The sequence below is a fragment of the Panthera pardus genome, unplaced genomic scaffold (assembly GCF_024362965.1).
Source record: "Panthera pardus isolate Hobbes unplaced genomic scaffold, ASM2436296v1 HiC_scaffold_8, whole genome shotgun sequence".
Classification (NCBI taxonomy): Eukaryota; Metazoa; Chordata; class Mammalia; order Carnivora; family Felidae; genus Panthera; species Panthera pardus.
This window is the reverse complement of record NW_026527013.1, coordinates 73,351,434-73,377,397: the sequence shown is the minus strand read 5'-3', so window position 1 is coordinate 73,377,397 and position 25,964 is coordinate 73,351,434. Positions and strand designations below refer to the sequence as shown.

Below are 25,964 nucleotides of genomic sequence, written 5' to 3'. Positions count from 1 at the left end.
ATTGGGAGGGAAATATCAGAACTGAAATATCACAGCTGGCCCTGATTTTAGCTGGTGCCAAACACCTGCAGGCTCTAAAAGGATACCAAAACAAAACCCCACCCCATGGCCGCAAGCCATCCCTTAACAACCCTTCCTTAACTTTGTATCACCATCAAAATTAATTTAACATTTTCTACAGAAACCTTATTCTTCCGGTCCCAGAAGGCCATTACAACTCCGTTAGCAAATCTTTCGTATGGGGTAAATATGTCATAGAAACAAACAGAATGAAGTATTGAAATATTTGATGGCTTAAAATTATCTGTTGTTTTCATATCATTATTTGTGGAAGCCTGTGAAGTTGGAGATTTTATTAATCTCTAGGCTAGCTCATATTCTCTAAGTGATTTGGTTTTTTTTAGCACATTTTGGCAAAATATCTGAGCATCTGGGAAAAAAAGTTTCAATATTCATGTAGTAAGTGTCAGAAGCACCCCAATATACAAAGCTGTTTTTCAAGCCCTTTCTACACTCATGCATGCACGTGCTTCTGCACATGCGCACAAACGCACGCATGCACACACACATTGTTGATGCATTTTAAAGATTGCCTTCTCAATGACATTAGTTAATATTTATTGAAATGCAGTTGTATAGCCCTGGGGGTCTTATACACCTCAGACAAAATTATATCCTTGTCTCTAATACTGCTGGGAAGCACGCATACCTACAGTGCTCCTTGCAACAGGAAAACAGTTGATGAAGATCTGAAGTAAAACAATATGTCTGGAAATAATTCCTGGGAGACGAAGGAGATAAAAAAACAAATTTTGTGCCCATCTCTGAATATATACATGACACATTTTAGATGGTGAACAAATTCAGATATATTATGTGTGTGTTTGTTTTATGAACCTGGGTTTAATACTTTAAATTTTTGAAGAAATAATGTTTTAGACTTACGTGATTAAATGAAATAAAAATGGAGAGTGTAAGCCTTCAATTTTATATTAAAATAAAAAGCATTAGGCAGTAATATCTAGTGTTATTTTATTGTGTTGAGAAGGATCCTAATAATGTAAGAGGAAACCGATTAAAATGTTAAATCAAAATTAAGGACATATTATAACATTACTGGCATTTTGTGCTTATTTTTAAAATATAGCTAAGAAAATTGGATGCACCAGTTTCTTTGAATGATAACACTTCTATATATTTAGATAGCCAATTCAAATGCCTTGAACATTACTTGACTGATGGTGATGGAAATAAGATTGTAGAGTTTATGTTAAAGAAAAAAAGCCTCCTTTACTTTTTATCTTTTTATAAAAATGTCAAAGGCATGGTTCAGGGCAAAGGAGAATGTATTTGCTTATTCATTCAATCAGACATTCACTCATTTGTTCAGCAAATAGTAATTGATGGCCAACACTAGCTTGTGTGCATGCACACTCTCATAGATATTATATTACATAATATATAATATATATATACCAATACATATACCTATATATATATTGGTTTTGTAGTAGATATTTTGCAAGGGAAGAGAGTATGATGGAAAACAGTAAATCAACAAAAATAAAGCTTCCTCCAAGGAGGTCCTGCAGTCCAGTTCAAGGTAAAGAGTGTCCATCAATCACAGAAGAGTTACATATAAATGTTTTGGGCATTTTAGTAGTGAGAAATAATAGTCACAAATCATCCTATTTAATGAACTAACAGAAGTTTAAGATATGACAAAGACTTGCAAAATGTCTTTATCATGAAACTTACCAAAAAACTCTTTATTCTTTTAAATACTTTTTGTAATCAGTTTGTCATATTACTCATATATTCTTTTTCAGTGATTAAGAGGAATTTAATGGAGGTTTTAAACTTTTACTGTTCAGTGATTTTGAAATTATTTGGGACCTGGGAATATCTGAAGGGTTTGTTTGTTTGTTTGTTTGTTTTGTAAAGTTATTCTCTCTGTATTTCTCTGTCTCAGACAGCCAATACTGAATGTTATGATTTCACAGATTTAGTCAAATAAGAACATTTTTCATTACCATGGTATTGTAGTTATTAATTAAAAAGCATTCTATCTGTATTATTGGTAGTACTGAACATGAACAATGATTGACAGGGACTGAGCACCATTGATATTTGAAGAACTTTCCTAAAATGATTAATGATGAAGAAAGAAGACCCACAAAATGGTGTATTCAAAGTCTAAAGGGACCTTGAAATGGAGTTCAACATTCTGTAAGAACTCAGCAGTTAAAAATGGACCCTGAATTTGCAATTTAGCTCTTTTATTTTTGTTACCTGTGCTTTATGTGCTATACTAGGAAACCATTGCTTATCTGAGGACATGAATATTTATGGCTGTATTTTCTAAGAGTTTTGTAAGTTTTACATCTTACATTCAGGTCTGTGAACAATCTGGCACGCGTGTGTGTGTGTGTGTGTGTGTGTGTGTGTGTGTGTATGCTCATCCTGTAAGGTGTGGAGTCCAACTTCACTATTTTGCATATGGATATATCCAAATTTTTCAGCATCATTTGTTAAAAAAAAGACTATTCTTTTCCCATTGAATTTTCTTGTCATTCTTGTTCAAAACCTATTAATGTAAGTGTTCATTTCAGAACTTTAATTATTTAAACATTTTTATTTATTTCCACAATTGTGTATTTCTCAAGATTTCTAATGCTGATTTTTAATTTTATTCATTGTGTTTGAAAAACATACTTTGAATGATTTAAGCTCCTTCAAATTTATTGAGGCTTATTTTATGTCTTATTATAGGATCCATTCTTCAGAATGTTCAATGTATTCTTAAGAATGTGTATTCTATTGGAGTGTTCTGTAGATGTCTGTTAGGTCTCATTTATTTTTACCATTATTTAACTCTTATATTTCCTTGTTGATCTTCCGCCTTGTTGTTGTAGACATTATTGAAAGTTGGGTGTGAAATCTCCCAATGTTATTGGTAAATTGTCTGTCTCTCCTTTTGGTCAGCTTTTGCTTCATCTATTTTGGGCTCTGTTGTTACATGCTTATATGTTCATCACTGTTATATCATCTTGATGAATTATCCCTTTATCATCATAAAATGTTTGTCTTTCACTCTAGTAAGATTTTGTTTTTGATTTTTTAAAGTTTATTTTGAGAGAGAGAGCAAGAGAGAGTGAGAGCAAGCATGCATGAGTGGGGAAGGGCAGAGAGAGAGAGAGAGAGAGAGAGAGAGAGAGAAATCCCAAGCAGGCTCCATGCTGTCCACACAGAGCCCAATGCAGAGCTGAATGTCATGAACAGTGAGATTGTGACCTGAACTGAGATCAAGAGTCAGACACTTAACTGACTGAATCACCCAGGTGCTCCAAGATTTTTTGTTTTAATATCTACTTTCTGATATTAGTATTGTCACTGCATTCTCTTTTATGATTGTTGTTTGCATTGTACATCTTTTTCATCCTTTTATTTTCAATCTATTTGCATGTTTGAATATAAAGTATCTCTTATGTAGACAGTATATAGTTGGATCTTTTTTTTTTTTTTTAATCCAACCTGAAAATGTATGCCTTTTGATTGAATTGTTTAAGCCATTTACACTTAGTTATTACTGGTGTGGTTGGATTTACACCTGACATTTTGCTTTTTGTTTTTTATGTGTCTCAAGTCTTTTTTATTGCTGTTCTTTTCATTGCCTTCTTTTGTATTAAGTAGATATTTTCCTCTGTAATATTTTAATTCCTTTCATAACTTTTAATGATATTTTGAGCTTTTTTTATTGGTTTCTTTGGGGCCTATAATATATACCTTAACTTATCAGAATTGACTTCAGCTTCTTTTATTTGAGTTTAGTTGACACACAATGTCACATTAGTTTCAGGTGTACAAAATAGTGATTCAACAACTATAGTTATGCTGTTCTCACAAGTATAGCCACCATATGTCACCATACAGCACTATTGCAATACCAGTGACTATATTCTCTGCATTGCAGCTTTTATTCCTATGACTAATTCATTCCATAACTGGCAGCCTGTGTCTCCCACTACCTTCACTTATAACCACTAGTGGATACTTACCCAAAGAAAATGAAAACACTAATTCAAAAAATATATGCACCCCTATGTTTATTACAGCATTATTTATAATAACCAAGATATGGAAGAACTCAAGTGTCCATCAGTAGATGAATGCATAAAGAAGGTGTGGCGCACACACACACACACACACACACACACACACACAGGAATATTATTCAGCCATAAAAAAGGTGAGATCTTGCCATTTGTGACAACATGGATTGACCTAGAAGGTCCTAAAGGAAGACAAATGCTGTGTGATTTGTATATGTGGAACCTACAAAATCAAACAAATGAATGAACAAACAAAAAGCAAAATCAGACCTATAAATACAGAGAACAAACTGGTGGTTGCCAGAGGCAAGAAGGGTGGGTAGGTGGTCAAAAAGAATTGATTTCAGGGGCTCCTGGGTGGCTGGGTCGGTTAAGCGTCAGACTTCGGCTCAGGTCATGATCTCACGGTCTGTGACTTCGAGCCCCGCGTCGGGCTCTGTGCTGACAGCTCAGAGCCTGGAGCCTGTTTTGGATTCTGTGTCTCCCTCTCTCTCTGCCCCTCCCCTGTTCACACTGTCTCTCTCTGTCTCAAAAATAAATAAACGTTAAAAAAATTAAAAAAAAAGAATTGACTTCAGTTTTATACTGACTTAGTTACAGTGAAATATTGAAACTTTACTCCTATATAGCTCCATATATATATACAATATATGTATATTTGTATACATATACATGTATATGTATATTGTATGTATAATGTATAATATATGTATATTGTATACTATGTATTGAAACTATATATATACATATACATGTATATGTATACAATATATAGTATATGTATATATATAGTTTCAGATATATAACATCTATACATATTATAAACTCAGCAATACACTGTTACAATTATTTCTCTATAAAATATGTTATACAGTATTAAATCTTTCAGAGTTGCTGATGAAAGAAATAAGGGCAAATAAATATTCATAGAATTTTTATATTAATCTTTTTATGCCATCTTATTTTCTTAATTTATACCTATGGATTTGAGTTAAAGATTTGAGTTGGATCTGATGTCCTTTCCTTAATCCAGTAAATCTTGTTGCTGTTGTCCACCCCCCTTGTGCTATTATTGTTAAATATATTACATTTACATATTATAGGCCCAATAGTATATTTATATACATACTGTTTATTGCAATAGCTTTTGTTTGTTTCACATTTTTATTTAAATTCTAGTTAGTTAACATACAGTTGATATTGGTTTCAGGTGTAGAATCCAGTGATTCATTACTTACATACAACACCTAGTTTTCATCACGAGTGCCCTCCTTAATGCCCATCACCCATTTAGCCCGTCCCTTCTAGCAACCCTCAGTTTGTTCTCTATAGTTAAGAGTCTGTTCTATGGTTTGCCTCTCTCTCTTTTTTACCCCCTATGTTCATCTGTTTTGTTTCTTAAATTCCACATATGAGTGAAAACATATGGTATTTGTCTTTCTCTGACTGACTTATTTTACTTAGCATAATACTCTCTAGTTCCATCCCTGTTGTTGTGAATGGCAAGATTTTATTATTTTTTTATGGCTGAACAATATTTCTCTCTCTCTCTCTCTCTGTCTCTGTCTCTCTCTCTCTCTCTCTGTGTGTGTGTGTGTGTGTGTGTGTGTGTGTGTGTATGTGTGTGTGTGTGTATATATATATCCACACACACACATATATATATATACACACATACATACATAACATGCCACATCGTCTTTATCCACTCATCAGTCAGTGGACACTTGAGCTCTTTCCATAATTTGGCTATTATAGATAATGCTGCTATAAACATTGGGGTGCACGTGCCCCTTCGAATCAGTATTTTTGTATCATTTGGGTGAATATCTAGTAGTGTACCTGTTGGGTCATAGGGTAGTTCTATTTTTAAGTTTTTGAGGAAACTCCATACTGTTTACCAAAGTGGCTGTGCCAATTTGTATTCTCATGAACAGTGTAAGAGGGTTCCCCTTTCTATGAATCCTCACCAACACCTGTTGTTTCCTGTGCTGTTCATTTTAGCCATTCTGACAGGTGTGAGGTGGTATCTCATCATATTTTTGATTTATATTTCCCTGATGATGAGTGATGGTGAGCATCTTTTCATGTGTCTGTTAGCCATCTGGATGTCTTCTTTGGAAAAATGTGTATTCATGTCTTCTGCCCAGTTCTTAACTGGATTATTTGATTTTTGAGTGTTGAGTTTGATAAGGTCTTTATAGATTTTGCAGTAGCTATGTAAATCAGTCAAGAGGAGAAAGTAACAAATATGTAATTACATTGTTTTTTGTAATTGCCTTAATTATTATTTTATTGGTTTTCTGCTGTGTATCTGTGTGTGGATTCATAGTGCTATATGATATCATTTACTTCCAGCCTAAAGAACTTTCTTTGCTATTTATTACAATGTAAATCTGATACCAAAAAATTCTTTCAGTTTTTGTTTATCTGGGATTATCTTTAGTTTGCTTTCATTTGTGAAAGATAGTTTTGCTGGCTATAATATTGTTTGACAGTTTTTTACTTCTAACTCTTTTAATACATTGCTCCAGTGCCTTCTGACTTCCATGGTATCTGATGAGATGTTACATGTTAGTCTTACTGGGCTACCTAGTATGTTATCAGTCATTTTTCTTTTGCTCCTTTAGGGTTTCTTCTTTGTATTTGAACATTTTGAGTATTATGTGTCTGGGTGTATGTGAATCCCTTTACATTGATCATACTTAGAGTTCATTGAGCTTCTTGGATGTGTAGACTAATGTTTTTCATGAAATTTCCAAAGTTTTCAGCCATTATTTCTTTGGTATTGTTCATCACTTTCTCATACCTCCTTCTGGTTCTCCCATTTATGTGTATGTTGGTGCTTTTAAATGGCTCTGTTCTCATTTCTCTAAGGCTCTGTTCTTCATTTTTTCCTCTTCTTCAGATTGCATAATCTCTATTCATCTATCTCCAAATTTACTGATTATTTCTTCTGCCAATTGAAGTATATGGTTGAGCCCCTCCAGTGAAATTTTCATTTCAGTTATTGTACTTCTTGACTGCAGAATTTCCATTTGGTTCCTTTTAAATAATTGGAATATTTCTATCTCTCCATTGATATGGTATCTTTGATGAGACAATGTCCTCATATCTTCCTTTAATTATTTAAGCATGATTTCCTTTTGTTCTTTGAACATATTTATAATAGCTGCTTTGAAGTTTTTGCCTGCTAAGTCCACCATCTGGGCCTCTTCAAAGGCAGTTTCTATTGCCAGCATTTTCTTTCTGTGTATTGGTCACACTTTACTGTTTATTTGCATGTCTCATACCTTTTTGTTGCCATCTGGATATATTAGATCTCCTCCAACCCCAGGCATTGTTTTGTTTGTTGCTTAACAGGTAATACAACAGTGACTTGCCTGCATCCATTCTGTGAGAACCATTTTCCTTGCAATGCATAGCCACTGAGGTCCCAGCTCAGATGGTTTCCACTTACTTTTATCTTTTAGCTCTAGGTCTTCCCTGAGTAGGTATAAGCCACTTACTAAGAACCCTGAGGATGTTCTTACCCAGTTAGATTTTTATCCTTTGTAGTTGGTCGTGTGTGTGACTTGGAAGCTGCTATTGAGTTTACAGTCTCCTTCCCCCCACCCCCTGCCTTTTTTTTTAGCCAGGGACTAATAGCTTGGGGATTTCCTCTGTGACTGCTTCTGAGAGATCACAACCTTGGACACTCACACAGTTCCTAGACTTCCAGAAGTAATTGTGATTTGATTTTTAAGTGTAACTTCCAGTCTGTCTTTCTAGGATGTCCTGAAGTTGTTTACCCTATCAGAATATCCACGTCTAAATTTCTTTTACTTTGTACTTTGTGCTGACCCTCTTTACACTTATGCTTACACCTTCAAGAAGGTCTTACTGTGCTCTGCTGGAGTTCTTAGGCTCCTTGTCCTTACCTTGCTAGGTTTGGTCTCCCATTTATTGCTACTTTTGAAAGACAAATGTAAAAGTTTTATGGAAGTGTTTTTAGAGTGGTCTCCAAAAGAACACCTGGGTTAGAATCATCCAGAGGCCTTGTTAAAATTCATATTTCTGGAACTAACCAAGCCCAGTGATTTTTAATGTCTTTGGATGAGGTTCAGGTATTGGCTTATGTAGATTTCCCAGAATTATTCTGGTACAAACTATATTTTGAAAACCATTATAGGAGATGGTAGAAGATTAAGTTGGAAGTGTAGCTTGGGTCCTGATCGTGAAGCACCTCAAATATTTCTCTAAAGGATTTGAATTTTCCCTGTGGGCTAAGTGTTGGAAACAAAAATGGCCTTACATATTATGTGTATAGTACTAAGTATCTTCTGTGTTCTCTCACCTTCCTTGATGGTCTCCCTGCTCTGTTGCAGACACTTTGTGTGCTCCTCACTCACTCACTAAGGACTTAAGGCCCTCATCCTTTTATCCTCTTTTATCCTTGCTTCCTCTCCTTTCTATTGTCTCTGACTCCCTACCAGCTCAGCATGACCTCATCCACCCTTCCCCTCAAAGATCTTAAAGCATCACTTTGTTTCCTTCTCTTTCAAATAAAAACTTAAAAGAGTATTTCCAGCAATTCAAATGAATTTCTAAACCAGATACTGGGTGCAGGGAGTTATTTTTTAATAGGATTAGCTTTCTTGCCTACTTCTCTGCACTACCCTCCACTAATGCCATAAGAAAAAGGGACAGTAACCTTGTACTTAAATTCTGAAATATTATCAACCCCTAAAATTCCTAAAGATTGTCAGCCTAATATAGGCATTGATTAAAAGTGAAGACTTTCTAAAAAAGCCATATATATCAAGAACTTCTATGTAGGAAATATTAACTTGGATACCAAGTAAAAAATTATTTGATGGGTGCTTTTAAAATCATAGGAAAGAAGATCTTATAGAAAGCTTTTGCCATAGATCAATTAGAGGATTATGTTGCTGAATGATTACTCTAGGCATCAGATGTTAAAAGCTTGAACTAAAATGATTATGATGGGTCTGGAAAATAAGAGATAAAAGCCACACTAAAAAAGAAGTGATTGGACTCAGTGACTACTTGAATATTGGGAACACTACAATTTAGAGTCAAAGATACTATAAGTGTCTCATGTCCAGATTATATAAATAATTTCTACAGCTCAATAATAAAAAGAGAAATAATACAATTAAAAGTGGATAAACGATTTATATAGACACTTGTCCAAAGAAGATATACAAATGGCCATTAATCACATGTAAGAATGCTCAGCATCATAAATTATTATGGAAATACAAATCAGAATTACAGTGTGATATAACTAGGGTGACTGTAATGAAAAAGTGATGTGTTGTTAAGGGTATAAATGAATTGGAACCCTTGTACAGTGCTGGTGACAGTGTGAAATGGTGCAACTGCTTTGGAAAATAGTTTGTCAGTTCCTCAAAATGTTAAACATGGAGTTACCACCTGACCCAGCGATTTCCCTCCTAGGTATAATAATTGGAGAAAAATATGTTTGTACAAAAATGTGCCCACATATGTTCATGAAAGCTTTACTTGTAATATCTAAAAAGACACACACAACCGAAATTTTCATCTGCAGATGAATAGATAATCAAATGTGGTATATCTATGCAATGGAATATTATTCATTCATAAAACTGTATGAAGTTCTGCAACAGCATGAATGGCCCTTGAAAACATTATGCTAAGTGAAGGGAGATACCTGTAATAGGCCACCTATTGTATGACTCCAACTATATGAAATGTCCAGAAGAGGTAAAACCTATTCAGAAAGACAGAAAATACATTGGTGGCTTCCAGGGACTGAGAGAAGGAGGGGGAATGGGGAATGGTTGCTAATGAGTATGGGGTTTCCTTCTGGAATGATGAAAATGTTCTGGAATTAGATAGTAGTGAGGGTTGCACAAACTTGAGAATGTATTTAAAGCCACTGAATTGTACACTTTAAAAGGATGAATTTCGTGATATATAAATTATATCTCAAAATAATAATAAAAACAAAAAAAGATACCAGAAGAGGTTAGAAATCTATTGTTAAAGAACAAATCAGAGTTTTGGGAGGGTTTAATTTGTTGTATAGGGATGAACATGGAGAAGTCTGGGTTAGGTCTTGAGTTTTATGAAAGAGTAGAAAATTTCATATACTCCCTTAAAGCAGATTCCTTTGGGTTTCTTGGTCTTTGTGTCCCTAATTACAGTCTCACTGTAGGCTTATAATGTAGTTGTAAACAGGATGAATATAATACCCGTGCATTCTTGTTATTGTCCCACAGATCACTGAGAACTTGTTTTTTTTTTTTTAATGTTTATTAATTTATTCTGAGAGAGAAAGAGATCGAGCAGGAGAGGGGCAGAGAGAGAGGGAGAGAGAATCCCAAGCAGGCTCTGTGCTATCAACACAAAGCCTGACGTGGGGCTCTATCCCGCGAACCCTGAGATTGTGACCTGAGTTGAGATCAAGAGTCGGACGCTTACCCAACTGAGCCACACAGGCACCCTGACTGTGTTTTTTTATTCAATTGTTTTTCTCTCTCTTTTTTTTTTTTCACATGACATTGGTCATTTCAACATGATTGGGTTCATACTAAGTTCTGCTTAGCCTTCAGTGGGAAATGGTTCTAATGTCATTTCAATTTTCTAACCTTTTGCAGAGCTATCCAAATGTGGGGTGCATATATACCACCTTGTAGCCAGTATGGGATCTGGGTCGTGTTGTATCTGTTAATTCAGTTTTCAAAGTGTGGTTTGTTGAACTCGACACATACATGTGTCTAGGAGTTCATAAGTAACGTTACACAGCCATATTCCTGAGTTCCTCTCTCAAGATCCCTTTGGTAATTTCCAGTTTCCTGGGGTGCATCTTTTTGGTCCTCTGGCCAGAATGCTATGACTTTAGTTATGCTGTTCTCTGTGCACTTCCACAACTGCACCTGTCTTTGGGGCCAAGTGGCAGCAGGACAATGAAGGAAAAAGTGCCATCAGATCCGAGTCCACCCTTTGCAACTGCAGTTCCATCAAACTTCAAGGAACATTCCCTTTCTTAGGATTTTGTCTTCTGCTGGCTCCCACTGCCTCTGCTGTCAAAGCTGCTGCTACCCTGACACCACAGCATTGCCTGAGAGCCGGGGAGTGAGATAGATAAAAGAAAGAGAAAAAACCAGGGGGGTTCCACTGTCTTGTTGACTGTTTTGCATTCACTTTCCCACTCCTTGAACCAGAACTAAAGGGCTTCTCTCAGTGTTTTCCCTGTCTGCATCGATTGTAGTCCATTTGGGATGCTGTAACAAAAATACCGTAGACTGTGTTGCTAATAAACAACAGAAACTTATTTGTCACATTTCTAGAGGCTGGAAAATCCAAGACGAAGATGCTGGCATGTTTGGCGTCTGGTGAGGATCCACTTCCTGGTTCATAGCCAGCTGTTTTTATGCTTTGTTCTGTCATGTTGGAAGGGGTGAGGGAGCTCCCTGAGGTCTGAGGGTGTTAATCTCATTCATGAGGGCTCCACCCTCCTGACTTAATCACCTCCTTAGGACTCCACCTCCAAATACCATCACTTTGGTGGACTAGATTTCAACATAAGAATTTGGATGGGGGGGTGGTCATGGAAGATGGGCACAAACATTCAGCCTATAGCAGCCTCCCAGTGTTCACTTCTTTGTTTCCTATGTGATGAGTTCAGACCAGGGGATACAGCAGTAAAAAAATTGGTAAACTTACTGCTTATATGGTGGTATTTGAATTCTGTTCTTCCCCAATCCATCTGCTGCTGTTTACTTTTGAATCCTCAAATAGCCGTTCCCTGTATTCTGTCGAGGTTTTATAGCCGCATTCAGTGGGAGACAGTGTAGAGTATACTTATTTCTCTGTTACCCAGAACCTGAATGTTTCAACTTTAAAGCAAAATTTCTTACTATTTTTAGAAAAGCTCTTGAATAGTTTTTCTCAAAGAGAATCCTATCATAGTTAAGTAGAAGTGCTCAAAAAGTTCGTGTACTTTGTAACTACTTATTCATGCAAATTAGGGTTTTTATGAAATATGTAATCAAAATATAGAAATAAATTGAACAAAAAAGTTATTAAATAACCTGAACTATAATAGAAAACCCCAATTTTTATACGGATTGTAGGGTAAGCAAATGTTATCGTTTTGAACGATACATTTACATAACTAGACTAATACATTCTTGCTTTTGAATGCTTTATATATTGGGGTTTTGTTTACTTTTTTCATTAAAATAAAGGCTTTTCTGCTAAAGAGAAGAAAATCTTCTGACTTGTAGGAATGACTCGTCAGCTTGTCCTTAAGGTACTCTCCTTAAAAACCAATTTTCCATGTCAGGCATTTGACATACATCTAGCACTTCTTCATTGTTCCCTGGCAAATGAAATATTTTGGAGTATGAGGAAAAACAGAATTTTCAGAAAGAGGAATAACGTATCAGAGCCAGCAATGGTCAGGGATACTAAGAGGAAAAAAAGTCTATTTTCTTGTTTCTGAGCAGCGCTAAATCATTCGTCCAGTTTTTCACAGCAAACGTAATATAAGCCTGGAACACTTTGTGGTGACAGTGAGGAAGTGCTCACAAAATGATGGGAACATGAAAGAAGTACAAAGGAACCAACTTCAGAGAGTTCCCAAGGGCCCGGATGGGACCCTTTGAGTAACAAAATAAATATAATATAATTATGGTAATGAACTGTAATCCATAGAATATCCATGAGTCTATACTAATGTAAATAAATAATTGAATCAATAAATAAATGTGGAAGAATGGAAAAGAGCTGGTCAGATTGTAGGATTTCAATTAACAAACATAGAAGGAATGAGGAAATAGAAAATTACCTTTAGGTAAACATCACAGTAAAATCTGTTTCAGGAAAGAACCATTGATGGATGCTAAAATTACAGTGAAAAAGAGGATGTTCGTAATCTCAAAGTATGTCTCTATCTTCTCAGTTACAAAGGAAAAGCTAGTAACTTTATGCTGGGGTGGGGGGGGGGGGGATTGGTTACTAATACCAGCTTAACCAAGTGATCCAAGTTAGTACTAAGATCTGTCAGCATCAGAAACCCTTTGAGATGATTCATGACATCACTTTCTTGCTCCAAATGCATAATTTTAACCTAGTCATGGGAAAATATCTGATCAACTCAATTTGAGAGACATTCTATACAATACCTGACCAGTCCTCTTTAAAAGTGTCCAGGTCATGCAAGACAGAGACTGAGGAACTGTCCCAGATTGGAGAATGCTAAAAAGGTTTGACAGTTACCTGCAGTGTGGGATCCTGGATTGTACCTTGGACCAGAGAAAAGGGCCAGTGTGATACTTGTCAAAATTCAGAGTCTCTAGATTAGTTACTAATATAGTACCCATTTAAAATTGTTGGTTTTAATAGTTATACTATGGTTAGGAAAGATGTTAATAGTAGAAGCTGGATGAAGTGATGTTTGAGTACTGTGCTTTGCAACTTTTCTGTAAGTCTAAAATTATTTCCAAATAAAAATAAAAAAAAATCGGAAAAAATTTCATTTCAAGTAACTTATATTATATAAATGCAAAAACAAAGAGGCTTGCATTAAAAGAAAATTAAAATGAAATGTAACAAAGGGAAGTCCTACGGAACAGATAAAATAAAATTTCAAATTTCATTGCCTTTCTTTCAGATTTCAGTCACTTAAAAACAATGCTTATTAAAAAGTCTGAAGACTGTTATATACCATTTTTCCCCTCACATTTCAAATTGACTGGTTATAATACTTCTCCCTTTACTTTTTTAGAGATATGAAACACTGAGTAATTGAAGCCTGAACTATTACTGATATTTCTGCATCATAGTTGAGATTTTATTTCTGATGCCTGAAGACCACGAAGACAGCATACACTCAATCAAATGTTCAGATCTTCTCCACACAATTGTAGTTGATTCCTTGTCAAAAATTTAAATGAAAGATAATTTAAATTCATTTTTCTTTACAAAACAGATTTTTGCTAATTTATAAAATGTAATTAAAATGTTACCAGAATGCAGTTACTCTTGGAAATACTTCTCTACAGATTCTCATTTTTGCAAAATAGATATGTCTCATTTAACTTTTATGAAAAATGGTTAAATTTTCAAAATTGGTTTCAGATGCTACCCAATTTCTTGGTACATTGAAGTGTCAATAGTTGATGTAAGCCCTTTTAGATCAGCAGGCAGGGATTCTCAAACAGGGTATCCATTAGTCACCTGGGGAACTATTTCAAAATATAGATCCCACAGCTCCAGCAACAGGGATTCTGACAACACAGGTTAGTATAGAATTAAGGATGTCTGGATTTTTAGAAGATTCCCCAAGGATTCTACTGTAGAACCACAGAATGCTTTGGAGAGAGGAGAGTGTTGTTTATGAACATGGTCGTTATAGTTGGACAGAACTGACTTTTATTTGAGCTCTGCCACTTACTCATGGAGTGATTTGAGCATTACTCAAGTTTCCTATGCCTCAGTTTCCACCTGTGTAAAATGGAGCTTTTAATGATTTCTATCTCATTAATTAAAAAAAATATTTCAATGACATAGTGCATATGAAGTATTTAAAATGAAAGCACTTTTTATTGATTCATTTTTTAAGATGGCTAGATGTTTTTTGGAAAATGCGATGGTGCACAGGGAAGCACTTCAGGCAGAAGCATTAACCAAGCAAAGAAATAGGAGATGTGGAGCTGCCTGCAGAGGTCTGAGAAGCTCAGGTGTTGGGTTATGGCTGGAGCCTAGAGTGTGGGGGAGATATGGTAAGAGGTGAAAATAGGGAACCCAAGAGTCATTTCATGGAGTACTTGTATGCCATGCTGAAGGGCTTGATCTACATCCAAAATGTCAGACTGTGTAGTGTGATACCAACTACTGGAAGTGGAGCAGAGGAACTTGTATGAGCAGCAATGTTGTCTGGTGATCCTGGGTAGCAATGAAGCCCAGGAGGATGTAGGGTGCAGGATACACACGCCGATGTACAGCTGTGTGTGACATATGTGGAGTTTATCAGTTTCATGGTAGAGATTCAGGATATAAGATAGAATTCCTCAGGTTCAAGCCATATTTGATATAGCCTACCAAAAATCATGCACTGTAAGAGTTACTAGAAGCTATTCATTCTTTGTTTTATATCCTGTCAGCCAGAACTCTGGCCCTGAACCCCTCATAAACTCAAATTCTGGTAAAAATCTAGCTGTAGATGACCATATCTGAGCATTGTGGAAATGTAGTTTCCAGGTTCTAGGAAATCAGCTACTTTAATAATTCTAGACATGTGTGGGCATCTTGGGGAACAGTATCGTTGTGTTGCAACTAGACTAACAGATCCTATGTTAATCCCTGTTCTTGGCCATGTCAGAGGGTAAAATCTATTTCAAAGAACTTTTTCCAGGATAAGATTCAGTTCCTAGTCTCGTGGAGGTTCATTTTACTTATCCTCAGACTGAAGTGTGGGGAAGCCAGGACACCTATTTGCAGGAGCAGACACGGGCCGAGTAGGATGCTATTCTATAGTCTGGGGTCCTCTGACCCAAGGCACACAATGACATCATCTCATTGAAAAAGTGACTTTTTTTTAATGACTCTTATCCCCCAAAAGTTTATGAATGCAACTAGGGCTTGTTTAAGTTAGGAGATTCTCCTAGAAATAGTGGTGATTGCATGGTCAGTGGCTCAGAGAAGTATATTTCTGCCAACTGTAGTAAGAAGAACAAGTAAAGAAGGACTGTATTTTTTTCAGAGACTGAGAGATTTATATGTGGAAAAGAAGGTGCTTTGGGTTATTCTGCTGTGTCATTGTTGGTTATTTGTAGTGATGTAATTGGTGGCAGATGTTGATAATGGGAGAGGCTATGCATGTGTGGGGGCTGGGCATATATGGAAACTCTTTGTACCTTCCTTTTAGTTTTGTTGTGAACCTAAAACAGTTCTAGAAAATGGTCTTTAAATATGCAAAAAAGGAAGGTGCCCTAAACTGAGATTGCTGTTCCCTTTATTTATTTATTAAAAATTTTCTTAATATGTATTTATTTTTAGAGAGAGAGAGACAGACAGACAGACTGAGTGTGAACAGGGGAGTTGCAGAGAGAGAGGGAGACAGAATCTGAAGCAGGCTCCAGGCTCTGAGCTGTCAGCACAGAGCCCGACATGGGGCTCAAACTCACAGACCACAAGATCATGACCTGAGCCAAAGCTGAACGCTTAACTGACTGAGCCACCCAGTCACCCCTCGCTGTTCCCTTTGGGAGAGGCTTCCCAGTAATGAAGTGGAGCTGCTACAGTTGTTTATTGAGACCTAAAGATCAGAATTGATTCATAGTCAAATATTTCATGAGTATCAGCTGTGTGCAAAGCAGTGTGCTAAGCACTGGGGAGAAAGAATCACAATACTAGGTTTACTCTAAGCAAATAGGAGACTACTTAATGAACAGAGGTACCAAATAATTTATTTGCAATGAGAGACTTAATTGCCTCAAAGCCTTTAATATGTTATATCTATTTGCCAGGGTATCTTTTTTAGGTACTGAGCAACTCATTGAGAACCAGGTTAATAATTAGGACATCGTTGACAAAGATCAGATTAGAAGACCATTGAGGTTTAAAAAAATTTTTTTTAAACATTTTATTTAGAAATAATTAGATTCACAGGGAATTCCAAAGATGGTACAGAGAGTTCCTGTGGACTCCTCACTTGTTTCCCTCGATGATTATGTCTTGCTTACATAATTACAGCATAACAGCAAAACCAGGAATCTGACGTTGGTAGAATGTGTGTATATAGTTCTATGTCGTTTTATTACATGATTGTGTAGATTTGTGTAACCATGGCCACAATCCAGGCCCAGAACTCATCTGTAACCACATCCATATCCCTTCTGCTGCCTCACTGTGGCCATATCAAACACTTCCCTGTTTCTAATTCACAGCAGCCATGAGTTTTCCTTCCATCTTTATAATTTTGTCATTTCAAGAATGTTAGATAGATGCGATCCTACAGTGTGTGAGCTTTTAAAAAACTACTAGCTTTATTGAGATATTATTCATATAGTGGAAAATTCCCCCTTTAAAGTGTATAATCCATGATTTTCAGCACACTTCACAGAATTGTGCAACCATCACCTCTAATTTCAGAACATTTTTATAACCCCCTAAAAAGCCCCATTAGCATTTCCTCTCCATTTTACCATCTTGCCAGCTTCCTGCAACCACTAATGTGCTTTCTGTTTTTATGGATTTGCCTATTCTCTGCATTTCATATAAATAGAATCATTCAACATGTGTCTTTTTGTGAGTGGCTCCTTCACTTAGCCTAATGATTTCAAGGTTCCTCCAATACTCCATTCCTTTATGTGGCTGAATAATGTACCTTGGTATAGATGCACCACATTTCGCTTGTACATTCATCAGTTGATGGACATTTGGTTTATACCCACATAGTGTCTGTTTTGAAAGGTGTTTTTATGTAAATTCATGTACAGGCTTTGTGTAGATATATGTTTTAATACCTATTGGATAGATAGCCAGGAGTAAACATAATTCTGTTTAATTTTTTGAGGAATTGCCAAACTGGTTTCCAAAGTAGCTGCCCCATTTTACAGTCCCACAAACAGTGCATGAAGGTTGCAATTTCTCTATGTCCTTGCCAACACTTATTATCTTCCTTCCTTCCTTCCTTCCTTCCTTCCTTCCTTCCTTCCTTCCTTCCTTCCTTCCTTCCTTTCTTCCCTCCTTCCTTGCTTCCTTCTTCCTTCCTTACTTAGTCTTTCTTTCCTCCCTGCCTTCTTTCCTTCCTTCTTCCTTTCCCTCCCATCCTCCTTCTTTCCTTCTCCCTCTCCCTCCTTTCCTCCTTTATTCCTTCTCTTCTTCTTTCCTTTTTTCCTTTCATAGCCATACTAGTGGATATGAAGTAGTATCTCACTATGGTTTTGATTTGCATGTCACTAATGATAATGATGTTGAAAATGTTCTAAAGTGATTATTGACCATTTGTATGTCCACTCTGGATAAATGCCTATACAAATGTTTTGCCCATTTTTCAATTGGGTTATTTGTCTTTATTATTGAGTTAAAAGAGTTCTTTATGGGCAACTGGGTGGCTCAGTTGGTTGAGCGTCCAACTCTTGATTTTAGCTCAGGTCATGATCTCATGGTTAGTGAGATCAAACCTTGGGGTCGGGCTCTGTGCTCTCTCTCCCTCTCTCTCACCCCTCCCCTATTTGTGCTTGCCCTCTCTCAAAAATAAAAAAAATAAAGAGTTCTTTAGATCCTCTGGATACAAGTCCCTAATCAAATGTATGAGTTGCAAATATTTTCTTCCATCCTGTGGGTTGTCTTTATATTTTCTTGATGGTCTCTGAAGCACAAGTACTTTTAGTTTTGATGAAGTCTTATTTATCTATTTTTTTTCTTTCATTGCTTGTGTTTTTGGTGTTGTATTCAAGAATCCAAGGACATAAAGATTTATGAATATGTTTTCTTCTAACAATTTTATAGTTTTACCTTTACATTTAGGTCTCTAATCCATTTAGTTTAATTAACTCTATGAGTTAGTCTTTACATATGGTGTGAGATAGGAGTCTAACTTTTTTCTTTTACATATAAATAACCAGTGGCATGCTACCAATTATTGAACGACTATTCTTTCCTGCATTGAATTTTCTGGCACCCTTGTTGGGAATCAATTCATAGGAAATGTGAGGGTTTATTTCTGTTCCATTAATCTGTATGTCTGTTCTTTTGCCAGTACCACACTGTCTTGAACTGTGGCTTTGTCATAGTTTTGAAATGAAGAGAACCTCAACTTTGTTTTTCCTTTCCAAGATTGTTTTTTATTCCAACTCCCTTGCATTGCCACATAAATTTTAGGAGTAGCTTGTCAGTTTCTGCTAATTAGTTAGTTGGGATTTTGATAGGAATTGTGCTGAATCTGTAGATCAATTTGGTAGCATTGCCATTTTAGCAATATTGTCTTCTGATCCTTGAAGATATTACGTCTTTCCATTTATTTAGTCTAATTTATTGCAAACATATTTTGTCGTTTTCAATGTGCAAGTCTTGTATTTCTTTGGCCAATTTTGTGCCTGAGTATTTTACTCTTTTTGATGATACTGTAAATGGAATTTATTTCTCGATTTTACTTTTGTAATTTTAGTTATTACTGCATGGAAATAAAATTGACTTTTCCTTCAGTCTTACTGAATTCACTTACTAGTTCCAATAGTATTTTTTAGGAGGGGTTGTGGATTCCTTGGGAATTTTCTGTATATAAGATTATGCTGTCTTCCTATCTAATCTGGATGGCTTTCATTTCAGTTTTTGCCTGAATTCCTTAGGTAGAGTCCCCAGTACTATGTTGAATAGAAGTAGCAAGAGCAGACATCTTTGTCTTGTTCCTGATCTAAGGGACAAAGCATTCATTTTTTTACTTCCAAGTATAACATTTGCTGTGGTCTTTTCATACGTGCCTTGTATCAGGACTGGGGAAGTTATTTTGAATTTATTGTTTGTTGAATGCTTTTATCATAAAAGAGTGTTGCTTTTCGGTATCTATTGAAATGATTATGTGTTCTTTGTCTTTTTTCATTGATATGGTGTATTACCTTAATTGGTATTCAGTTGTCACATCAAACTTGCATTCCTGGGATAAATTGCAATCAGTCGTGGTGTATAATTCATTTTATTTGATGCTGTGTTTGGTTTGCTGATATTTTGTCGAGTATTTTTTGGGTCTGTTTTCATAAGAGTATGTATATATGCATGTAGTTTTCTTATGTCTTGTTTTGTTTTTATTTCAGGGTAATACTGGCCTCATATAATGAATTCAAAACTCATATAATGAGTTGGTCTCATACATGTATGTGTGTAATAGGGTTTTTTTTTTATTTAGTTAGGATAAGAAAGAAGACGAAATATACATTTCTTATGTCTTTTATATTTTGATACTTGCCTTTACTGGTTTTTCCATATGGACTCAAAGGACTTCCTTTAATATGTCTTATAAGGTCTATTAACAGCACAGTCTCAGTCTTTGTTTATCTGGGAATGTCTTTAGTTCATTTACATTTTTAAAAAACTGAAAAATAATTTATGAGAAATAATTTTGCAAGATGTATGTATGTAAGATTCTTGATTGACAGTTTTTTGGGTTTTTTCCCCCAAATATTTGTGAAACTTCTTGATATATCATCCCCTGCCTTCTGTACTGCATTGTTTCTTCTTTCCTTTTTTTTTTTTTTTTTTGAATGTTTACTTATTTTTGAGAGACAGAGAGAGAGAGAGAGAGAGAGAGAGAGAGAGTGTGTGAGAAGGGTAGGGGCAGAGAGAGAGAGAGAGAGGGAGACACAGAATCCGAAGCAGGCTCTAGGCTCTAACCTGTCGGCACAGAGCCCAATGCGGTGCTCGAACTCATGAACTGGGAGATCATGACCTGAGCCAAAGTTAGAAGTTTAACCCACTGAGCCACCCAGGCACCCCTGTCTTGTTTCGGGTGTGAAATCAGCTGCCAATATTATTGGTGTTCCTTTTTTGTTCCAAGTTGTTTTTCTCTTGATTTCAAGATTTTCTTTTTGTCTTTGGTTTTTAACATTTTGACTAAGTTGTGTCTGGGTGTGGATTTCTTTAAATTGATCCTAGTTGGAGCTCATTGAACTTCTTGGATGTGCAGGTTAATGTTTTCATCAAATTTTGGAAATACTTAGCCATTTTGTGTCCCTTTCTTTCTCTCTTCTTCCTTGGTACACTCATTATGCCTATGTTGCTGTATTTAGTGCTGTCACATTTATCTGAGTCTATTTTTCTTTATTCTTTTTTTCTGTTTTTTCAGACTTCATAATCCCTATCAATTTATCTTCAGGCTCATTCAGTGTTTATTCTCCTAGTTCAAATTTACTTTTTAGCCCCTGTAGTAAATATTTAATTTCAATTATTCTACTGTTTTAGCTTCAGAAGTTTCATTTGGTCCTTTTAAAATAATTTATTTTCCTTTATTGATACTCTCTATTTGGCAAGATATTTTCATCATTCTTTCCTGTAATTCATTAAGCATGGTTTCCTTTTAGTTTTCTGAACATACTTATAAGGCTATTTTGAAATCTTTATCCATTAGGTCTGACATCTGGATACTCTCAGAAGTAGTTTTTATTGCCTACTCTTTTTCTTGTATATGAGTCACATTTTCATGTTTCTTTGCATGTGTCATAATTTTTGCTGAAAACTGGACATTTTAGATAGTGTACTGTAAGCAGTCTGGGGTACAGATTCCCTCACCATGCCTCTGCAATGCTTGTTGTTATTTCTTGTTTATTGTTTAATGACTTTTCTGGATTGATTCTGTGAAGTCTCTCCTCTCCCTCTTCCCCTTGTAGTTTGAACCCTCTACTGTTGACATTCAGAAGGTGTAGCCTTGGGCATAGGTAGTCTCAACCTAGGACTGCAGTGGTTTTAGCAGAGCTCTCTTTGACTTTCCCTAATCTCTCTGTTAAATTATCTGCCTCAGTGGATATCACATCTGGGTGTTAGGCTCTATTATTGTTTGGTTTTTCTGTATTGTTTTTAGCAATGCCTTTGAGCATGAATAGCCCCATAGTCTGATCCAACTAAATTGGTTCCCCTTTGTAGGGATGGTTTTCTGAGGCCAGCTTTTGTGTTTTGTTCTGACCCAAGAGGGACTCTACTTAATTTTCTCTTTGGTTGCTTCTGATAAATAAAGTGGCCTCCAGTTTACTTTTTTTGCTCTCATATAGCTACTAGCCTCCTATTAATTGCCTATCAGCAGATCTCCATTGTTTTCGAAAGCATCCTTAGTCCTAGACTTCCCCATACTCTTTCCAAATACGTCACTTCCTTTGGGAGAACTCTTGATCTTCCTGTTCTTATCACTTCCTTCAGTCTGTGGGCAAAATCTCTTGAGGCACTGCTCTGGAGATCTAGTCAGGGACAGTGGTGGCTTCTCTCAGAGTGTCATCCTTGCTTTATGAGCAGAGCACTTGGTGGGAGTGGTGACTTCTGGTCTTTTTGGTTTGCCTTTCCCAGTTAGGGAATCTCTGTTCTATGAGCAAGGTGGGACAAGAGTAACTGGGATCTCAGTATTCTTGGCCTGTCATCCCTGGGGTCAAAACCATGTTCTATGAGTCAGAGCTGTGTGGAAAAAGATAGCCCTATACCTCTAACACTTCTTGCCTGAAATAGAGAATTTGCAGTACTGAGCTTGGGAGTAGGGGAGGTTTGGCAATGAGAAATGCTCTTGGGTGGCTCAGTCGGTTAAGTGTTGACTTTGGCTCAGGTCATGATCTCATGGTTTGTGAATTCAAGCCCCACGTTGGGCTCTGTGCTGACAGCTCAGAGCTGGGAGCCTGCTTTGGATTCTGTATCTTCCTCTCTCTGTGCCTTTCTTTCTCTCTCTCTCTCTCTCTCTCTTTTTCTCTCTCTCTCAAAAATAAATAAACATTAAAGAAAAAAAAGAAAAGAAATGCTATTGGCCTATAACTTTTGGAGAGACACTGTAGCCCTTGGTTGGGAGCTGGGTGGATGGGGAGCCCTGTGTTCTTAGAGGCACCCACTGGGAGTAGAGTTTTATCCTGCTGATCTCAGTGGTGGTTAAAAGAGGGGGACTGGTGGAGGGAGTAGGTTGTGGCCCAAATGCCACAGACTTTTGCTCTTCTTTCTGAGATTTAGTAGCTTTTATTGAATAAATATTTCTTCCTTTGCTGTATATTCTTTGGATAATTTATAGAAACTTTAAATGGTTGTTTTTAAAAGTGGTTTTTACCAGCTATGGTTGTTTCACTGAAGAGTGAATCCATGGAGCTATTTGTGTTATCATTCTGGAAGTTACCAAACAGCCCCCACCAACCTCTGCCACACACACCCACATCAGGTAAATTTTAGGTGCATCTTGCTGCACTTAAGCCAGGCACAAAAGACTGCATATTATTTAATTACATTTATATAACATTCCAGAAGATGTGAAAATGAAGAGCTGGAAAACAGGTTGATTGATAGTGGTTAAGAGTTGAGGTAGAGATTGATTATGAGGGGACAGCACACGAGAATTTTGGGGGTGATTGCACTGTTCCATATGGTGCTGTGGTGGTAATACGGAAATTTATGTATTGGTCAAAACTCATACCACTCTATCGTATGAAGAGTATCAAAATTGATAAAAAATCAACCAGGATGTCAAGAAACCCAGATCTTGACTGTGACAAATGAACAGCATAACTACACTACAGAGGATAGGGAAGGAAGGAGCTAACCTGACTTGGGAAGCCAGTTTTTTGACTAAATACTGTAAGGCTAAAGACAAAAATTACCACATACAAACAATGTACTGTAGCTGGTAAATTTGTTTTTCAAATGGGCATGGGTTAGCACCTCTGAAACCGCTTTCATATGTGTAATAGGGTCGAACAGACAAGCAGATATATTGTAGATAATGAAAGCCAGGTTTCTTTTGTTGTAAAAGAATTTATAAATAAACACAGTAAGAATAATAAAATGAGTCCTCTGGTGCTTGATTAGAATCAATATCAATTCATTTGTTGTTGTTTTTTAAAAATACATACAGATACAGAAATACAGAAACAAATACAGATATATGTGCATGAGTAGTTAGCATTCATACACATGAGGTCATAGAAGCAGGGAATCCACAGTTGTCATGAACATACTTAACTCCCAGGCCTTGCTCTCTAAATATTATTCTTTTATTACATAGTATCAGAGCTTCTTGGAAAAATAGTTGGTTCCAGGGCTTGTGCAGGAAAAATTCAGGATAAACCTGGGCATCTGGTGATGCCAGAAAATATGGAGGTCCAAAAAAAAAGTGTGGGGACATATCAAAAGGATATGGGAGCTAACCTGAAAGAACTTTCCATGGTCAAAGTTAGAACATGTAGAACACCAAATAATCCAAACAAAGGCATAAAAACCAAAAAGCCAAAAGTATTTGAATCATACCTCAAATAATAAAATATTTATTTGTTCACACTGACATAATAAATGATTAAATGAATGAATAAGTAAGAATAAGGGACAAGTCTTACAGAAATATTACAGTTAATAAATGTAGAAGGGATGAAGGAAATAGAAAATCACCATTAAAACATCACAAGAGTAATTACAGTAGGCAAAATCCACCAGTGAATGCTTATATTAGTGTGTGAATGTTTAATGAGAAGCAGGATATTTTCAGTACATCACCATCCTCCCCCAAATATTTATTAATGACGCTAAGAAGAATATAAGTTAACAGCAGTGAAAACTGGTAGACACACTTTAACTCTGCAGTCTGGTAATATCACCCGTGATGATGATGATGATGATGATGATGATGATGATGATGATGGTGGTGGTGGTGTAATCTTGAATTAGATCCTGGCATAGGAAAAGGACATTAGTGGAAGAGCTGCTAAAACCAAATAAAGTCTATAATTTAGTCAATAGCATTGTACCAATGTTAGTTTCTCAGTGTTGACAGTTTACCCGGTTATGTAAGAGGTTAGCACTAAGAGAAGCTAGGTAAAGCATACATAGGAACTCTTTGTAACTATTTTTTTTTTAACTTTTCTTATGTCTGAACTTATTTCAAAATAAATAATTGAAATAGTTAAACAAAAAATGAAGTGAAACAACATTGTATAAAAGACATCACAAGATGCTTTATGGACAATACGTACAAAAAAATTCTTTGAACTGAGAAAAGGAAAGGAAAAGAAGAATCCTGACAGCATATGTCTGATTTAAATCTCCGAAGCAAATTGCCAGAAGAGTAGAATTCATAATAAAAGTACTGTAATGGAGGTAATTCATAAAGATAAGACAAGATATTGATAAATTTTATTAGCTTATAATAGTGAACAAAAACGAGATTATTTTTGCTTAATAATGCATGTGGATTTTCCTTCCAGTAGGGGAATCTTACATTGCCGATACAGAGTCAGTGTGAATTTCATGGAACTCTATCTCGTGCAAAATTAGGATAATTTATAAAGGTGTCCAACAGACTTCAACTTTGTTGAAAAATTCATTCAACTACTTATTCATTCCAGGGACTGAGTAAATGACAGTTACCAAAGCATATGATTCATACTTTCTGATACTTTGGAATTTGGACTGTCTTTAAAAAGAGGAAGCTGAGTAACCTCTAATTTTAAAGTTTGGAAGACTATGGAAATAAACAATGGGAAACTGGCTTACTGAATACAGGCAGAATGGATAATCAAAAAGAGATAATAAGGAATTTTTACATTGAGCTGGAAGAAAATGAAAGTTCCAAATAAGGCTTGGCACCCAATTCACGTGTAGAGGATTCTAATACCAAGTGTCCTAGACATATAGAATAAAAATAAAATACTAAAAAACACATGATATCCTTACAAAACTGGAATATCCATAATTTTCAACATATAGCATTGAATATAATTAGAAAGGCTAAAGATGAGACAGACTGAAGCAATTCTGGTGGTTATTAAAATGATCTTTTCTGGGGGCTTTCTAGCTGTCTCTGTCACTAATTATGTAACCTTGAACAAGTCACTTATCTCTAAACCTTAATTTCCTCAATTATAAACTGGTGACTATAATACTGACAATTGTAGGGTTGCTGTGATGATGAAATGAGATAGCATAAGTATCACTTAGCACAGTATTGGTACATGTTAAGGCCTCAATAAACGTAAGCTACTGTTCTAGTCACTACTGTTGTCACTGTTAATTCCTATTTGTTGAGTGCCTCCTATGTACCCGCTCACTGTTGCTGGGTGAACTCACCTATTGTTTAATAATCTAAGTGGTTCTAGAAGTAGATGCCATTATAAATTCTCCTTTATTTGGGCA

The 25,964-nt window shown here is 36.0% G+C and overlaps 1 protein-coding gene across 3 annotated transcripts in view; it reads left to right on the top strand.

Annotated features, from left to right (window-relative positions):
* SUGCT (succinyl-CoA:glutarate-CoA transferase) overlaps positions 1–25,964 on the top strand; it is a 747,749-nt gene that overhangs the window by 377,989 nt on the left and 343,796 nt on the right. The gene's annotated exons all lie outside the window — the stretch shown is intronic.